Source organism: Pinus tabuliformis, chromosome 5_1, assembly GCF_031772625.1.
Source record: "Pinus tabuliformis cultivar Carrire ecotype Pingquan chromosome 5_1, CPIR1, whole genome shotgun sequence".
Taxonomy (NCBI): Eukaryota; Viridiplantae; Streptophyta; class Pinopsida; order Pinales; family Pinaceae; genus Pinus; species Pinus tabuliformis.
Window position 1 is genome coordinate 592893956 of NC_142305.1, and position 17651 is coordinate 592911606.

The 17651-nt window shown below is 38.0% G+C and overlaps 1 protein-coding gene across 5 annotated transcripts in view; it reads right to left on the reverse strand.

Moving 5' to 3' along the window:
* DEG8 (Trypsin family protein with PDZ domain-containing protein) overlaps positions 1-17651 on the reverse strand; it is a 399215-nt gene that overhangs the window by 182813 nt on the left and 198751 nt on the right. The gene's annotated exons all lie outside the window — the stretch shown is intronic.

Sequence of the window (17651 nt, forward strand, 5' to 3'; positions counted from 1 at the left end):
CCAAGCCTCTACACCAGCTCTGAGTCACCTCTGTGTTAGCTCTGGCTGTCTCCGCGTCAGCCCAGGCTGCCTCTACGTTGTTTCTCCGGCACTATCTCTGCCTCTCTGCTATGTATTCTCAACCCTCTGCCGAACTACCCCTCACTACAATAGATCACTAACTCAATTTCTCCCAAACCCTGCCCCAAAAAATCGAATTCTTAATCAACTTGGTGTGTCTCCAACTAACCCTCAAGCCTCCTCTTATATTTTTCATGTTGACGATTCAACGGTCGAGATTAAGTCCCTATTCAACAGCTAAAAGATTTGATTTGGCTTGATCCTCATTATTTAGAACTTTCTCACCCATATTATATTAATACACATTAGGGACCCCATCAAAAATATTAATTATTTTAATATCTCTTCATCCAGGTGGAATTTCTCCAAACGATTTATGGGTCTTGGAGATCTCATGTGCCTTAGCCTCTCCACCAATTTTCATGGCTAGAGCACATCCGATGCTACCAAAAATCAACACTCCCTCTTAGCGAGGAATGTGCTCTAGTAATGCTTCACCATAGAAACATCACATTGATCCTCCGCATCGGTACCTGTGTTGATGCTTGGCCTGCTGCCTCACATCCACTGCATTGTTGCTTCCTGTACTATTGCCATGACACTGCCACTGCCACTGCTACATCTATACTACAGCTCCCTCTCAACATGTTGCATCATGCTGCCCATAGCACTGCCACTGCTAATTGTTGCACTGCAACTCAGTTACCGAGAAGTAAGTAACTGACTTCCCCCAAACACTGACATCCTGGTCAATATGGAAGCCTCGTGATGCTGAAGCTACCTCTGCTGCTATCCTGTGCCCCCTATGCTGCCACTGCACTGTTGCAAACACCTCTGTGCCTCTCGCACTGTTGCAACCTCTGTGCCTCTCACACTACTGCAACCTCTGTGCCTCTCACACTACTGCAACCTCTGTTATGCTGCTACAGACTTCTGCCCTCTAGCAATGCCTTGTCGCTTCATTACACCTTGCTCCACCCGACACTTATCACCATGCTACTGTCATTAAGGGCACGCGTAGCCGGATGTGATCCAAGAGTTTGGGTACCTCAAGGATCCTGCCCGTAGCATGTAGTCCTCCTGACGACAACTCGATATCTCCCCACCTCTTCTCTAGACATGCATGACAATTCATGGCATAATCGTCATCAGTCTCAACCTCTTTCTCCGCCTTAGCTGGAGCTGCCTTTGAATTGGAAGCTTCTCCCTTGCCTTTCTTCCTGGGACACTGGGATGCATAATGACCCAGCTCCCCACAATTGAAGCACTTGACCTTGGAGATATCCTTCTTCTTCCTCTTCCCTTGTTGTCTCGCAAATGCTAGAGCCGCATCCTCCTCCTCTTTCTTGACTCGAACTCCCTTACCACTACTCCCTGCCTTGGTCATCCTCCTGATCTCTTCTTGTCGAAGAGCTACCCACATCTCCTCCCAACGGGAAGAGTAGCCCTACCCAAAATACTTTGGACAAATGTCTCCCACTCCTCAGAGACTGCATTCAGGGCAGTCCTGACCATAAATTCTGGATCTGGTGTAGACCCCACGAAAGTAAGCTGGTCGCAAATCTCCTGCAACCTGAGAAGGAATGGATCTATTTGCTCTCCCTTATGCATCTGATATGACCTCAGCTGATTCTCCAATAGCATCTTTCGCTGCACGGAAGAGCCCTGGTATAAGGTGGTCAAGGTGTCCCACATCTCCTTTGTTGTGTTCTTCTCAGCAATATGTGGTATGACATGATCTTTGACCCCATCTAGGATCATGCACTTCGCCCTCGCCATTGCCTCCTCATACTTCTCATTCTCAGCTGGGTCAACTGGGATAGCCACTACTTTCAAGGCAAAGTCCTTGACACGATGTCGATCCAAGACTACAAGGATCCTGGCTTTCTAGGTGACAAAATTGGAAACCTCGTCCAACCTGTCATGATCCCTCTGTCCGTTCACTATCAGTTGCAGCTCCTCTTTTGGAGTCCCTCTGAGTCTTGATTCCCCTCCTGGAAATCTCCCTCTAAGTCCTAATTTCCCTCCTGGAAATCCTCTCGCCAATTGTCGAACCACTCCTCTCCAATCCTCCTTGCAACTGCAACTCGAATCTGGCTAGAAATCTGTTGAGGTAGTGATTCCCTCTACCTTGGTTCTGTCTCCTTAGACATTGTTCTGTATCGACAGAAACAACGTCCCACTAGCTCCTCAAATCACAATCTGCCCACAGCGCCCCAAGCTCCGATAACTGAAAAAACTAAGCCTTTCAGGCTCTGCGCAATCCTGGCAAACGCTAAATCTATCCTCCAGCGAACTGCGTCAATCCTACTTAGATGAGCAGGATGACGTGGCTCTTCAGGAGCCTCTTCTGCCTCTCTCTGCCTCTGTGCTGGCCCTTCCCTTGGCTCAAAATGATGACGCAGGCTCTGTGCCACTTCTTCTCTTGTTGCTTCTACTCTGGAACAGCGCTGTCTCTCAGGACAGCTGCTTCTTCTACAAATTTTCAGATTTTTGTTGGTGTCTTCAGTCCTCCTTGATCTGCAATCACTCTGATACCATGTGAAAATTTCTAAGTCTGACACATCAAAAATCCCTACTGCATTATCTAGTTTAGTATCTCCTACTTGTTCTTTCAATTAACAAGTTATTTATCAATATAAATACCAAAATGAACACAAATGCATCCTTCACACATATACAGATCAACAACTGAAATAACTAAGACAACACAAGGGACACCGTTATTTTTGGACAATCGTCCCGGAAAAACCCAATGCAGGAAAACTGATGCAACAGATATGAGGGTTTTATTATTATGCAGTTTTCTGAATACAACTAGGGTGCCAGAAATGGCTCACCCTTCAGAGATTTTCCTTGGCAGAAGTACCTTGCTCCGGAGACAAATATTCCGGCTGATCAGCAACTAGATGATGAGCCCCACAGTGACTTCGACTGTTCCTTAGCTGGAGAGCAAACGCTGCTCCAAGCTTCCTTCCGGAACTGCGTCACCCTCTACGGCTCTACGTCTGCCTCTCAGCTCTCAGTCTGCCCCATGAAAACACCACAGCGCAGCTCTTTCTGCCCAGTGTCAGCTCTGCTAGCCTCTGCGTCAGCGCTACGTCAGTTTCTCGGCCTCCTGCGTCCTCAGCGTTGGCCCTCCAAGCCTTTGTGTCAACTCTGGTTATCTCTGCGTCAACTCTAGTTGTCTCTGCGTCAGCCCAGACTGCCTCTACGTTGTTTCTTCGGCACTATCTCTGCCTCTCTGCTATGTATTCTCAGTCTTTTGTCGAACTGCCCCTCATTGCAACAGATCACTAACTCGATTTCTCAGCAAACCCTGCCCCAGAAAATCGAATTCATGATCAACTTGGTGTGTCTCCAACTGATCCTCAAGCCTCCTATTATACTTTTCCTGTTGACAATTCAACGGCCGAGATTAAGACCCTAGTCAACAACTAAGATTAGATCTGTCTTGATCCTCGTTATTTAGAACTTTCTCACCCATATTATATTAATACACATTAATATTTTAATTTTCCTAAGTTTAGACTTAGGGACCCCATTAAAAATATTAATTATTTTAATATCTCTTCATCCCTGTGGAATTTCTCCAAACGATTTCTGGATCTTGGAGATCTCATGTGCCTCAGCCTCTCCACCAATTTTCATGGCTAAAGCACATCTGATGCTACCAAAATTCATAAGTCAATCCCCAGTGAAGACTTCAAATGAAATTCCCAAAAAAAATTAAGTTATTTCCCTAAAAAAGGACTCGCTCTTGATCACAGATTCAACCTAGGAACCCTCTAATCCCAGGGGATAAACTCTACAAACAAATAAGGACTGTGAAAACCCCATGAAATTTGCAAGAAAAAAAAATTTAAACAAATTTCCTTCGATTTGGGTCAAGGGATTCAAAAAAAAAACTTGTGTCTCTCTAGAGAAGAATATCAATGATACTCAAGCCACAAAAAACCTTTATTTCTCATTGATCTTTTAAATAGTCACCTGTAAATAAACTCAAAGCTAAAACAAAGTAAAATCCCAAAATATATACAATTTTACTGAATCTATACAACAAAAAAAAATTTACAAATCTACGAGGACTATTTTGAAGAATATGAGTCCAACTCTATTCCTCAAGTAACAAGTAATCGCTCTAGATAGCAGATATTTTCTATTAAGCACAATAATTTAAAGAGGATGTAGATAAATAAAATTTTCCTCTAGCTAAGGTCCAAAAACCCTGCAACAAAAATCGTCAGATAAATCTTTCAAATAAAATAGAGTTGATTTTCCCACTTCTTCACTCAAGGGTTGGGTAACTTGAGCAAAAGCATCCCCTCACGCTTGAGATATGATTCAATTAAGTGTTTTCTACACAACTCAGAAAGATTTTGTTAGCTTCAGATGAGATAGGAAAAATACAATGGAGGGAAACTCTAACAACTTAAACAAAAGCACACTAGTCACGTCCAATCCTAAAATATTTTCCAAATCTAATTACCAGTGCAAGATAGCTATACACTAATAATTCTATGTAAGCAAATGAAGTAGCAAATATAAGCACCAGTAGAAAATTAAGCTCAAGAATTCATTACCATATCCATAAGAGGAGCCACAATATTTCACCCCAAAGACGTGTTTTATTTTTTAAAAATAGAAAGCTTCAAGAGCAAAAAAACCAAAGCACGGCATCAAGAGATGTTACAATGAGGAGCATGTTGACCACTACCGGTCAACTACCCATGCAGTACACCCCCTTTTCTTTGCAAAAAGGGGCAGCACCTGATCGACATGTCCGTGCCATCCTTCAGTCATCAGCAGCTTAATCTTTTTTGTAAACCCAGTCTGCATGTATGAATTGTAAATAATCTAAGCAGATATGAGTCGTGTATGTAAAATTGCCTAGGTGGACCTAACTTTCTAATGATAATCTACGTCCCGGAAGGTTTTTCGTCTCACCGATCCATGATCGGCAGAGTTTTCCTTCAAACCTGACCCCAAAGCCGGGATGGATTTTGTCATTAGAACTTTAGGAGAATCCTAGTGTGTTGATCTGCTAGATTATAGTTGTGTCGCAGAACTGGGTGATTTGTGAGGGTCTGTATTAAGTGGGTTTGTCCCCTTAAGATGTAATTTTGTAAAAGTCATGATGTAATGTGTCTTGAAGGTCGAAAAATGTTTTAAATCCCCTCATGAGTCCTAAGTCCTAGGTCCTAGGTGATGTTTCCGAAGGCTTAGTTTGATGATCCATTAATAAAAAATTAAAAAATTAAAATAAATAAAAAATAATAAAAAAAAAAAATTAATTAAAAAAATAAAGCAAAAACCCTAACTAATAAAATAATAATATTTTAAGTGAATGCATGCAAAATATTATTTTTTAATAAATCGACGGATGAGATCAAGAGATGTCTTGATCCTCATCAATGGTCGAGATCATTTCAGCATGGATCACTCGAACTAGCCGTTGGAGTCATTTCCTTTAAATAGGGTGCTAGGGGTCATTTCAGATCATTGGATCTGTGAGTCTAACACTGAAGAAGCTCTCTTGTAAATCTGTTTCTGGTTAATAAAAGAAGACTTTGGGGTCCATATCTTGCTGGTGTTACTCTCTTGAAATGCTGTGAGATTGCTTTAATTTTCTGCATATGTTATTTTCAGCCGTTAATAATAGCTTTTTGTAGAGTATTGTGAGCACAGGTATCTTGTTCACTTGCTAGGGTTTGAGTGTTGTTAGGGTTTCTGAAGTAATGGCAGGTATCTCCATTATTTTTTGAGATCTAGCAGCATTTTTGCCCTCTTTACTGATGGTTGTTTTGAGCTGTGCAGAAAACCCTTTCTGAAGGAAATTTGTGGGCGTTCGGGGAAGTTCTCAGTTGAACCAGCCAACTCCTGCAAGCATTTTTTGCTGAGCCCAGTTGGATTTGATCCTGGGTCTATCATTCAGTTTATTTTTAATTTGCATGAGAGATTTTCTGAAGTTCTTCACAGTGAAAATCTGAAGGCTTTATTTCTTTAAAATATTTATGTTCTTATTGCTGAATCTGGCTGTGAAGGGGCCAAAAATTTGTACATTAATCAGCTGTTTTAGGGTTTTGAATTTTTTTTTTGATCTGGGGTTTCAAAATTTTTAAATTAGGGTTTTATTTTCTTTTTGCAGTTGCCCAGGATCGGCCCACAGGCAACTCTCTCAAAATTTTTGATGCGGGCTTCATTGTTAAATCTGAATACAATCAATTTTATGTGTACATAGCGTGATTTCAGAGTAGCAGACAGAACCCAGAAGCACATGCTGGGCATTATACCAAAGCGTCATCGTATGAGGCTGCCAACAGCTCCAAGCCAAGTCACGCACATTCACGCAGTTTCTTCCTCCGGCTGAGTATCATCGTTTCAGTTCCTTGGGCTCAACAAATATGTATATATTTGCGCTGTGCTCAGATCAAAATCGTTTAATGCTTTGAAACATTCTGCCAAATGCGTCTCTGTCTGCGTTTCGGAAAATTGCCACGCGGATTTCTCACGAGCCATATTTACAGCCATCACGCAGAGGGTTTCCATTCAAAATTTCATCAGGAGAATACGTTCTCTGCGTGGGCATCATATCACTGTAGATCGATCCAAAAAAACGCCACAGATTCTCACGACCAAGGAACTGCTCACTCATGCATTCAGCAACAGCGTTTTTGCCAGGTAAAAAAACGCAGAGATTTTCTCAGGTAATAAAATCTGTTCATGCAAAACATTTTGACGTGAGGACCGGTCGAAAGCGCCTGCGTGTCATTGGTAAAGATCGATTTCCCTGTCGCCGTCATGGTTTTCTGCTTGCCCCGTAAGTATATCGCATTGGTTTTTGCTTTGCAGCCTTTTATTCTGACTACTGTAGCTTATACGTTTTCATCGTAGTTCCGTTGATTAACTTTAGAGCTTAGGCTTGATTTTCTTTTTCTTTTTTCTAGATTTTAAATTCTAGCTTTAAAATGTTTAACGTAGGTTTTTTGCTTATTTTAGTTTTGTAAAGAATTAAAATAAAATCAAAAGAAATGCGTTAAGTTTTTTTTTTTTTTTTTTTAAGATTTTAGTTTTAAAATAGTTTTGTTTAGAATTTGTATTTTAAATAGAATAGAAAAGGGGCAGCGTTGATTTGTAACTTAGATTTTTATTTAGTTTTTTTAGTTTTGTATAATTACGTATTTCATTTTTATTTTAATTCTTTTTTCTTTTTTTTTAGTTGCATTTTGTTAAATTTAAATTTATAAAAAATCAAAAAATATTTATGTTTTAGAATTTAGATTTAGCAATTAGAATTCATTTTAGTTTTTTTTATTTTAATTAGATTTTAATTAGATTTTTTATTTTTGAATTAGTTTGGTTTTAAAAAATAAAAAAGGAAATAATAAATAAATAAATAAATTATTCAGTTTTTAGACTTAGATTTAGGTTTTTGTATAATGTTTTAGATTTTAGTTAGAATAGATTTTAAGTTTTTTTAAACTTTTTAATTTTCATTTTCATAATATATAAAAAATAAAAAATATTTTTTAAGGGGATTTTTAGGGTTTTAGTTTAGATTTAGAATTTTTGTTTTAGTTAAAAAAAAAAAAAAAAAAAAAAAAAATTTGGAAAATTCTCTGTTTTGTCGGATTTCAGTTATTTTCGGGAGCTATCATGTTATATCTTTCATGCTGAGATCTAAATTTTCAAATCGAGATACGAATATGATATCTGGTTAATGGTTTATGATTCGTGGTGGTTTAAAGCATTTATTTCTTCAAAATTTTCAGTTGCCGGATATCGTTTTGGTCATGTGATTTAGCTGATGACAAATGATTGCTGTTCACGGTTTATGTTTCTGTATCATTTAACAAGTAATCATTGTAATAATTATCTCTTAAGGCACTGGTCTGCTCAATTAATCAAATCATTTTAGTGCTTATCTTAATCGTGTCTCGTGTCTCCCAACCAACTGGTCGACAGTTGGTCTCATCATCTCACAGGGTCTACCCCCCTTAGCCGCGGGAGACAGGCTTAAACGAGAGGATCGGGGATCAGAGTGACAGCCCCCGGTCTGAGGGTTGTCGTGTCAATCTGCGCGACAACAGAGCATATGCTTCCTTATATAGAAAAATGAGAGTTCTAGAGACTCTTCCAAGTGAAAACAGCTAGGTCCATGCAGGTGCACAAAATTGACTTGATCCTGGTTGATTAAATGCTTGATCCATGTCAAAATAATCTCCATCCTTGATTGCTTGAGAAAAAATTCAAATTCCTTGATGAAGGCCTTTTTCCTGGTCCAAAAAATATTTATTCTAACTTTTTCTCCTCAAAAAACTCCCATTCACTTAACCAACTTGGACTTGTCGTCGCACAAAGTGTCTAGGCACCGCGACAACGCTCAAAGTAAGGGTTGTCACTCTAATCCTTACTCACTCCATTTAGACTCTCTCCTAGACAAGTCAAGGGGGGTAGTCCCTAAGGTGAATGAATGAGAAAAGCCTGTGGAACACAGGCTCTAGGAGACTTAAAGATGGACAACTTGACAAATGTAAATGAATCTCGATTAACTCAGATGAATAGATTAAACGCTAATGTAACCAAGACACGACCACAAGATAGAAATGATTATAGACCAGTGCCTTTATGTTCAATTAACCGTAGATTAAGTAAAAACAAGTTATCCAGAACAATTTTCCAATATGTGACGAATATGAATAATCAATGTAAACGCCCAAAACTGCAATATGCAAGAGATTCTAGATTTAAAACAATTTTCATTAATGACCCAAATCTAGAATTAATTAACTTCCTCCTATCGCCAATATAACTTTTGAAACATTAATTGCACTTGACAATAGAAAGATATTACCACAGAATGACACCAAGGAAATTTATGTAATCAATTCAATTGTTCCTAAGGAAATTAATTTGATGTGGTAAATGAAGAAATATATTTTTAATATGACAAAGTAAATCAAAAGGATCAATAAGATGAAATTTTAATGGGCCATAGGTCACATTAAATTTTTTAATGTGAAAGCAAAAATCCTCTTTTAATTTAATTCCTTAGTTAGTGAATTTAAAATTTATTTAAATTTTTTAAATGTTTTAGATTTTTAATATTTTTAGATTTTTAGATTTTTTAATGAAAATAATAGAAATCAAAATAAAGAATTCAAATAGAAAATAAAAGGGAAATCACAAAAATAAAAATAAAAATCATAAATAAAAAACAAAATGAAATTAAAAATAAAAAATAAAATGCAAAACCAAACAATTAAAATAAAACAAATTGAAAGTCAATCAAATTAAGACAAATTAAAATAAAAAATCATGACCAAGTCTAATGAGTAAAAGGAAGCTAACCCTAACATACATAAAAAAAAAAAAAAACAAATGAAATAAATAACAAAAAGGTTGATATGTTTTATTGTTTGTGCATACAGGTCGATGGAAGAAGACCGCGAGGAGCAGAGGCTGCGGGTATGCGTGGAAGGGAGAGGTATGCGTGAGGGTGAATGAAGAGACGCACAAACAACGAGAAGGTGTTGATTTGGAGTAACATCGGATGTGCTCTAGCCATGAAAATTGGTGGAATGACTAAAGCACATGAAATCACCAAGACCTAGAAATGGTTTGGGCAGATTGTACCTGGTTTGGCAGATATTAAAATAATTAATATTTTTAATGGAATTCCTAAGTCTAAGCTTAAAAAAAATAAAATATTAATGGGTATTAATATAAAACTGGGTTAGAAAGTTCCAAAAGTCATGGATCAAGCCAAATCTAATCTTAGTCGTTGATTAGAGATGTAATCTCGGTCGTTGAAGGACCAACAAGAAAAGTATAAGAAGAGGCTTGAGGGTCAGTTGTAAATGCCCAATACTGCAATATGCAAGAGATTCTAGAATTAAAACAATTTTCATTAATGACCCAAATCTAGAATTAATTAACTTCCTCCTATCGCCAATATAACTTTTGAAACATTAATTACACTTGACAATAGAAAGATATTACCACAGAATGACACCAAGGAAATTTATGTAATCAATTCAATTGTTCCTAAGGAAATTAATTTGATGTGGTAAATGAAGAAATATATTTTTAATATGACAAAGTAAATCAAAAGGATCAATAAGATGAAATTTTAATGGGCCATAGGCCACATTAAATTTTTTAATGTGAAAGCGAAAATCCTCTTTTAATTTAATTCCTTAGTTAGTGAATTTAAAATTTATTTAGATTTTTTAAATGTTTTAGATTTTTAATATTTTTAGATTTTTAGATTTTTTAATGAAAATAATAGAAATCAAAATAAAGAATTCAAATAGAAAATAAAAGGGAAATCACAAAAATAAAAATAAAAATCATAAATAAAAAACAAAATGATATTAAAAATAAAAAATAAAATGCAAAACCAAACAATTAAAATAAAACAAATTGAAAGTCAATCAAATTAAGACAAATTAAAATAAAAAATCATGACCAAGTCTAATGAGTAAAAGGAAGCTAACCCTAACATACATAAAAAAAAAAAAACAAATGAAATAAATAACAAAAAGGTTGATATGTTTTATTGTTTGTGCATACAGGTCGATGGAAGAAGACCGCGAGGAGCAGAGGCTGCGAGTATGCGTGGAAGGGAGAGGTATGCGTGAGGGTGAATGAAGAGACGCACAAACAACGAGAAGGTGTTGATTTGGAGTAACATCGGATGTGCTCTAGCCATGAAAATTGGTGGAATGACTAAAGCACATGAAATCACCAAGACCTAGAAATGGTTTGGGCAGATTGTACCTGGTTTGGTAGATATTAAAATAATTAATATTTTTAATGGAATTCCTAAGTCTAAGCTTAGAAAAAATAAAATATTAATGGGTATTAATATAAAACTGGGTTAGAAAGTTCCAAAAGTCATGAATCAAGCCAAATCTAATCTTAGTCGTTGATTAGAGATGTAATCTCGGTCGTTGAAGGACCAACAAGAAAAGTATAAGAAGAGGCTTGAGGGTCAGTTGGAGAACACACCAGAGTGATTAGTCATTCATTTTGCTAGAACGGAGTTGCTAAGCAAAGTTGAATTAGTGATCAGGATCAGCGACGAGGGGCAGTGAGTACGAGGCAGAGAGGTAGAGACAGTACTGAGAGACCAGTGCAGAAACAAAGAGAGCGAGAGCAGCAACTAGTCTAGGCTACGCAGAGCTCAGCAGAGTCAGCGCAAAGGCCAGAAGGATTGCGTCATCCACGCAGAGCCCAGCAGAATCAGCGCAAAGGCCAGAGGGATTGCATCATCCATGCAGAGGCTGTTGGAGTGACGAAGAGGCCAGAGGGATTGCGTCATCCACGCAGAGGTTGTTGGATTGATGCAGAGGCCAGAGGGATTGCGTCATCCACACAGAGGTTGTTGGAGTGACGCAGAGAGTCCCAGAGGCTGCGTAGTGCCTCGAGGGCTGACACAGGTCATCAGGAGACTGACACAAAGGCTAGAAGGGCCAACGCTGAGCTTCAGTTGTGCCGGAGAGGGTTTCTTGGGACAGGTTTTCTAAATACCTGTTTCCGGATATAGAGGTATTGTTGCCGTGTATTTTTCTCTATCGAATGAGTCGGTTAGGCAGCCTGTTGTACTCAGAAAGACTGCATAATAATATAACCCTCAAAATAGTTGCATCGGTTTTCCCGCATTGGGTTTTTCCGGGGACATTTGTCCAAAAATAACAGTGTCACTTGTGTGCTTGTTTTCTTTCAGTTGATGATCTGTAGATGTTGTGACTGTATTGTGTTTATTTCGGTATTTAAATGTTTTAAATAACTTGTTCAGAATTTACAAGTAGAAGAAATAAACCAGCAGAATACAGATTAATTTTCTAACGGATAAACTAGAAAATTCAACAGGAAGGCAGTGACGGCGGAGGACGAGAGACCCAGCAAGAGGAGGCTGAGGGAGGTGAAGCAGCGAAGAGGCTTGGAGCTATGACAGTGAGGGGTTGAGGGGTCATGGGATTGCAGGTCAACAAGGAGGTATGCGAATCGAGCAAGGAATGGAGCAGCGAAAGAAGCCAGTGGGCTGCGGGCTTGTTTGTTGACTATGCGCAGGCAGTGAGGTTCGTTTTGCAGGGTTATGTAGGATGCTTTGTTTGCAGGGAAGGAGCAGCGATGGGGTGGAAGGGTTGTGGGAGAAAGGGAATACGGACAGGGATATGGCAGATGGAATGAGGGGACTGCAATGAGGGAGTTAAAAGGACTAGCGCAGTTTTTTGCAAGTTCAACAAAGTATGGGACTCTAGCAATACTGCATAAATGGAGGAAAACGCAGCTTTTAATGACAGCAAAATGGAGAATGCATGGGCAGCAAACCTAAGCAACGGGTGTTTTAAAAAAAAATCGAAATTTGCACAGTGAACCCAAAAACCCAGGCAGCAAACCAATCTACAAAAATTGTAGAACAAAAAACCTTTGAAAACTTTCTGGAAATATTAATTAAAATGTTGAATCCGCTTGATTCAGATTTAACCCTGAAACCCTCAAGAAAAAATCCAGATCTAAAAAATTTGGAACCCTTATAAAATTTTCCAGATTTAAAACTCTTTAAACCCTTAGACTACAAAATTAATTTGAATAATATTCCTGCAAAATGATGTTGATGAACCCCAGAGATCCAAATCTTACCCTCCAGGGCCTAGATCTGGACTCTACACAGTTTTCTTCTTCAGATCTGTAGCTGCACAACAACAAGAAAACACCCAAACGATATATACAATGATAAAAACTAAAACCCAGAAAACCCAAGTCAAAAAACCGAAAATAATTTACAGATCTATGTACAAGAATGGTAGATCTATCATATCTGAGTATGAGTCCAACTCCGCTCTCAAATCTGATAATCTAAGGCTCTCAACAGTCAGATCTATCAATTTCCCACATAAAAAAATAAATTAAAAATATTTATAAAGGAGGTGCTTAGCTCAAAACCCTTCATGCATCACCACTAAAAATCTTATGATAAGCCTGGGATCAAATTAAGCTAGACTTTTCAGAAAACACGGATCGGGAATTGGTTGGTCCAACTAAAAACTTTCCTGAATGCCTGATGATCTAAAAATCAAGATTTTCCTGCAAAACTCAATCCAACCATCAAAATAGAGCGAGAAAATGATAATAAAATTTAGATAAATAGAGATACCTGCTATTACATTCAAAATTTAAATTATCACTTAAACCCCAGTGACTGAGCAAGATACTTATACTCAAATCACTCTTCAGAAGCTATCATTAATGGCTAAAAAAAATTACGCATGAAAACGATACATCTTACAATATTTCCATGAAGAGTAACACCGGCAAAAATTAACCCCAAAGTCTTTCTTTATTATTCAAAAAAGATTACACAAGAGCTTTTCGCTTAGCACACGACTCAAAGGTCGGATGAATTGACTGACAAATGACTTCCTATTTAAAGATAAATCCTCCAATGGCTAGTTCGAGTGATCCTCGTCAAATCAATCTTGACCGTTGATGAGGATCAAAATTTCTTTTAATCTCATTCGTTGAAATTTTAAATTCTTGAGGAAATTCGAATTTTTCAATTAAATGCATTTTAATTAATTCAAAAATTAAATTTTTGAATTAATTTCCCCAAAATTTTGACTTTGACTTAACCCCAGGGATTAAAGGCTTAAAATTTATCAAATAGATTTATTTACCTTAATCCTTAGACCTCTTAAAATTTAATTTTTAAGGACCGACGAATTTTGCCTCTGGAGAATCTAAATTTACCTAGGACCTAGAACTAATTAAATTTCTGGCTTAAGATTTTATTTAATTTTTGGCTAGAAAATTTAATTAATTACCTATGAGGGGATAAATTATTTTTCCAACCCTCAAGGCATTTTAAATCATGATTTTCATATTTTTTACATCTCAAGGGGAAAACCCATTTGTAAAAGACCCTCACTGACTACCCATTTCTATGACACAAATATAATCCAGCAGACCAAGCAATTTGTAATAAAATAACATAACCAAATAGTTAGGATTATTCTCAAATCACTTTTACATAAACTCGATCTAGAACACTAGGACTCACCTAAGATCCCAATGACAAAATCTATTCCGGCTTTGGGGTAAGACTGAAAGAAAACTCTGCCAGCTATCCAAGAATGGATTGGCGAGACAAAAAACCTCCCGGAATGTAGATCGTCACCAGAAAAGTAGGTTTACCTCGGCAATAACATACATGACGCGGATCTGCTGAGATTATTTACATCATATACATGCAGAAAGGGATAACATAACATCTTGGAAGTGAAACTGATGATGATAGTTGTACGGCATGAACACATAAATCAGGTGCTATCTCTTTTGCAAAAAAAGGGGGGTGTACTACTATGGGTCGTTGAAACGTAGTGGTCAACGGGACCATAAACTCAATTTTTCTTAAAAAATTGATTTTTCTGGGAATTAATTCCTCTTTTTTGGACCAAAAATATTTTCTTGAATTTTTTCTTGTTTGATTTGTGGAGATTCCCTTCTTGGAAAGTGCACATTCCCTTTTTTGATATTTTTCACTAAGAGAGAATTTATTTTTCTCACATTTTTATTTTCTGACTAATTTCTGGCTAATTATTTAGCCATTTTTTTGCCAAAATAAAAAAATTCGAGGGGATAAACATATTTTCAACCTTCAAAAGGTGTCTAAACACAAAGTTGAGGTGTAGAGGCTCTAATTATGAGTACTCTGCCCCCTTCAACTTTTACAAACATTGGATTTTACAATTTACATACAAATTATTAAATTTTCGACCTATTAGAAATTTTAATAATTAAAAATAGACACTTAAACTTAACCATATTTTGCGAGACTCAAGACATGATCTAGTATGATAATTATACATAGACTCGATACACTAGGACTCACTTAAGACATCACTATAGAGCTCCATCCTAGCTTTGGACGTATATCTGGGAGAAAAACTCTGCTAATTATCTGACTGTTTAAAAAGCACTGATAATTAGTTGAGGTTAAAAAACTCCCTAAGATGAAACTCATTGATGAATATTCCTAAGCTTACCTAGCTGTGTTACATGCTTCATAGTCATACCAGGATCACTTTTACAATAAAGGCTCACAAGGTTGTGGCATTTGGGTTCACAACTTTGACAAACTGTTGAATGATGATGATGATCTTTGGCTGCTTGATTGCTCGAAAATGATGGAATGCTTTTGAAAAAATGTGTACTGCTATAGGGTCATCGACAGAGAGTGGTCAACAAAATTCACTCAAAAGGTCGAGCTTGGAGACAATGGAAAATATGAAGTCAAGGGCATTGGTATGTCATCCTTCAAATTGGATTCTAGAGGATGAATTCTAAAAGGACTCAAGACTAGGAGGGAGTTGTCTTGACCTCAAAGATAAGTATCTTGTGTTTCTCTTGTTTCAATTAAGACTAACATTGGACTGGCTATGATTTGTAAAACCCTAGGTTAGGTTTGGAGAAGTAAATCTAATGAACCTAACCTTAATTTTTTGTTGATAATATGGACTTGTTGATAATCATGTGGTTTTGTTGATGATGTGGACTCGTGATATAAACTTCTTAATGATGCGAATATGAACTCTTTAATGTTTATATGGACTTCTTGATGACGTGAATAACGATATGGACTCCATGAAGATGTTTATGTGGACTCCTTAATAATGAATGATGCGTACACTATCATATTGACAATATGCACTCCTTGTTGATGATAAGTACTCCCTGCTAACAATGATTGATGACATGGATGATATGAATGAACTCCTTGATGATGATCTAAATTGATGCTCACTCTTTGATGATGATGATGATCTGAATGATGATGATGTTGACTCATTGATGATGTCGTTGATGATAATGTGGGCCCATTGATGACATAGACTCGTTGATCATGAATTGGACTAGACTCCTTGATGTTATTAATATGGACTCCTTGATAATATAAGATGATATGTCTTACTTGTGTGGACTATTTGGTGATATGGACAAGACTATTTGATGATGATGAAGATATGGACTCGATGATAATGTTGACTCTGTAATATTCCTAATTAGACATGGCTAATTAGAATATTCAATCTTGCTCAATTTTTCCTTCTATAGTTATTCGTAAATAAAAAGGTGAGGAAAAGGGGACATAACTCACTTTTAGAATAAAAGTCACTTCCTAGTAGCGCAACGCTGTGACTTAAAGGGGAGCCAAGGGGGCCAAAGGACCATGCAGTGATGGGGCCCACGCAGACACTTGGAGGGACTGCGCAGATGGAAAGGGAACATGTGGCAAGAAGGGATTACACTGGAGGGGGTGAGCCTTGGGATTGGGAAAGGCCAATGCTATAAAGGAGAGAGGAGCCCCCTCATTTTGTCATTCGATTATGAGTATTTGAGCTAGTCACTTCAACTTGGAGCACGCTAGTTGTTTAGCCTATCTGCAGCACTATTTAGTGCACTGAGTGTCTCCGTTCGAAGATCTCACCCTTAGCCCCGGGGGACTTCGAGTGCTTACTCGGGCAAGAGTATTTTCAGCAGTCTTTTTGCAGTAGTTTTGATCTTTGGCATTGAGGTGAAGCTGAGCATTGGAAGACTGCGCAGTCTTGAGAGAGAGGGACGTAGTTCTTCTGGGAGCAGTTCCGGATTGAGGATTTGTGGAGGAGTTGAGCTGGGATATTGAGCAAGGGATCAACTCTTGCATATTGGAGTGGTTTGGCAGACTTTTAGGTAGTATTTTGGAGGATTCTACTCAGTGGCAGCGCAGGGCCTTGATGGATTGCGTGATTCCCCAAGGAGGCAATTTTCGGGGGTTGGCCATTTCAAAAAAACTTTCTGGGTTTTTCTGGGTTTTCTAAGTAGGGGCGGATTCCATAGTTTCAGCGTTTTTTGAGGAGGGGAACAACCCCAAATCCTCATTTGATTTCCAGCAGTAGCAGCGACACGACAATTTTCCACCAGCGTCCACGCAGAGGCCATTCCTTTGTTATTCTGAGTGTATTTCTTCACTTACCTGGTGCAAGTCAAGGTGCCATCCTTCTGATCACCTCCTGTACTCATTCCATTACTCAGTATAATAAAATGGCTTAACATTTCTCTCTGCATTTCTCGAGTATCTGCCTATATTTCTTGCTTATATAATTATATGTTACACCACTGTTATTTTTATCATTTGAGTTTCCCGGTTATTATATTATTTATGCGTATTTGGTTGGAGTTTACTAGGGTTTTGGGGAAAATCTCTGAAACGGGATATTACAGTGGTATCAGAGCATAGATCTGGCTCAGCCTGTGGAGCTAGCAATCTATGACACCGGGGGAAAAGCCCTACATCTGTTACAGAGGTAGGAGATACAGAGACGCTGGGCGTAGGTTGGAGAACACCTACGGAGAGGGAGACTGTGTTCCAGTGGTGGACGCAGAACAGGAGGAGCCTGTGGTGGACGCAGGACAGGAGGAGCCTGTGGTGGACACAGAGCAGGAGAATCCGATGGCAGATGATGATGGGAAGAAATTTGCGGACATGCTCCTCAAATCAATGCAGGATCTATCGAGGCAGATCAAGGTGATGGGGCAGAGATTCA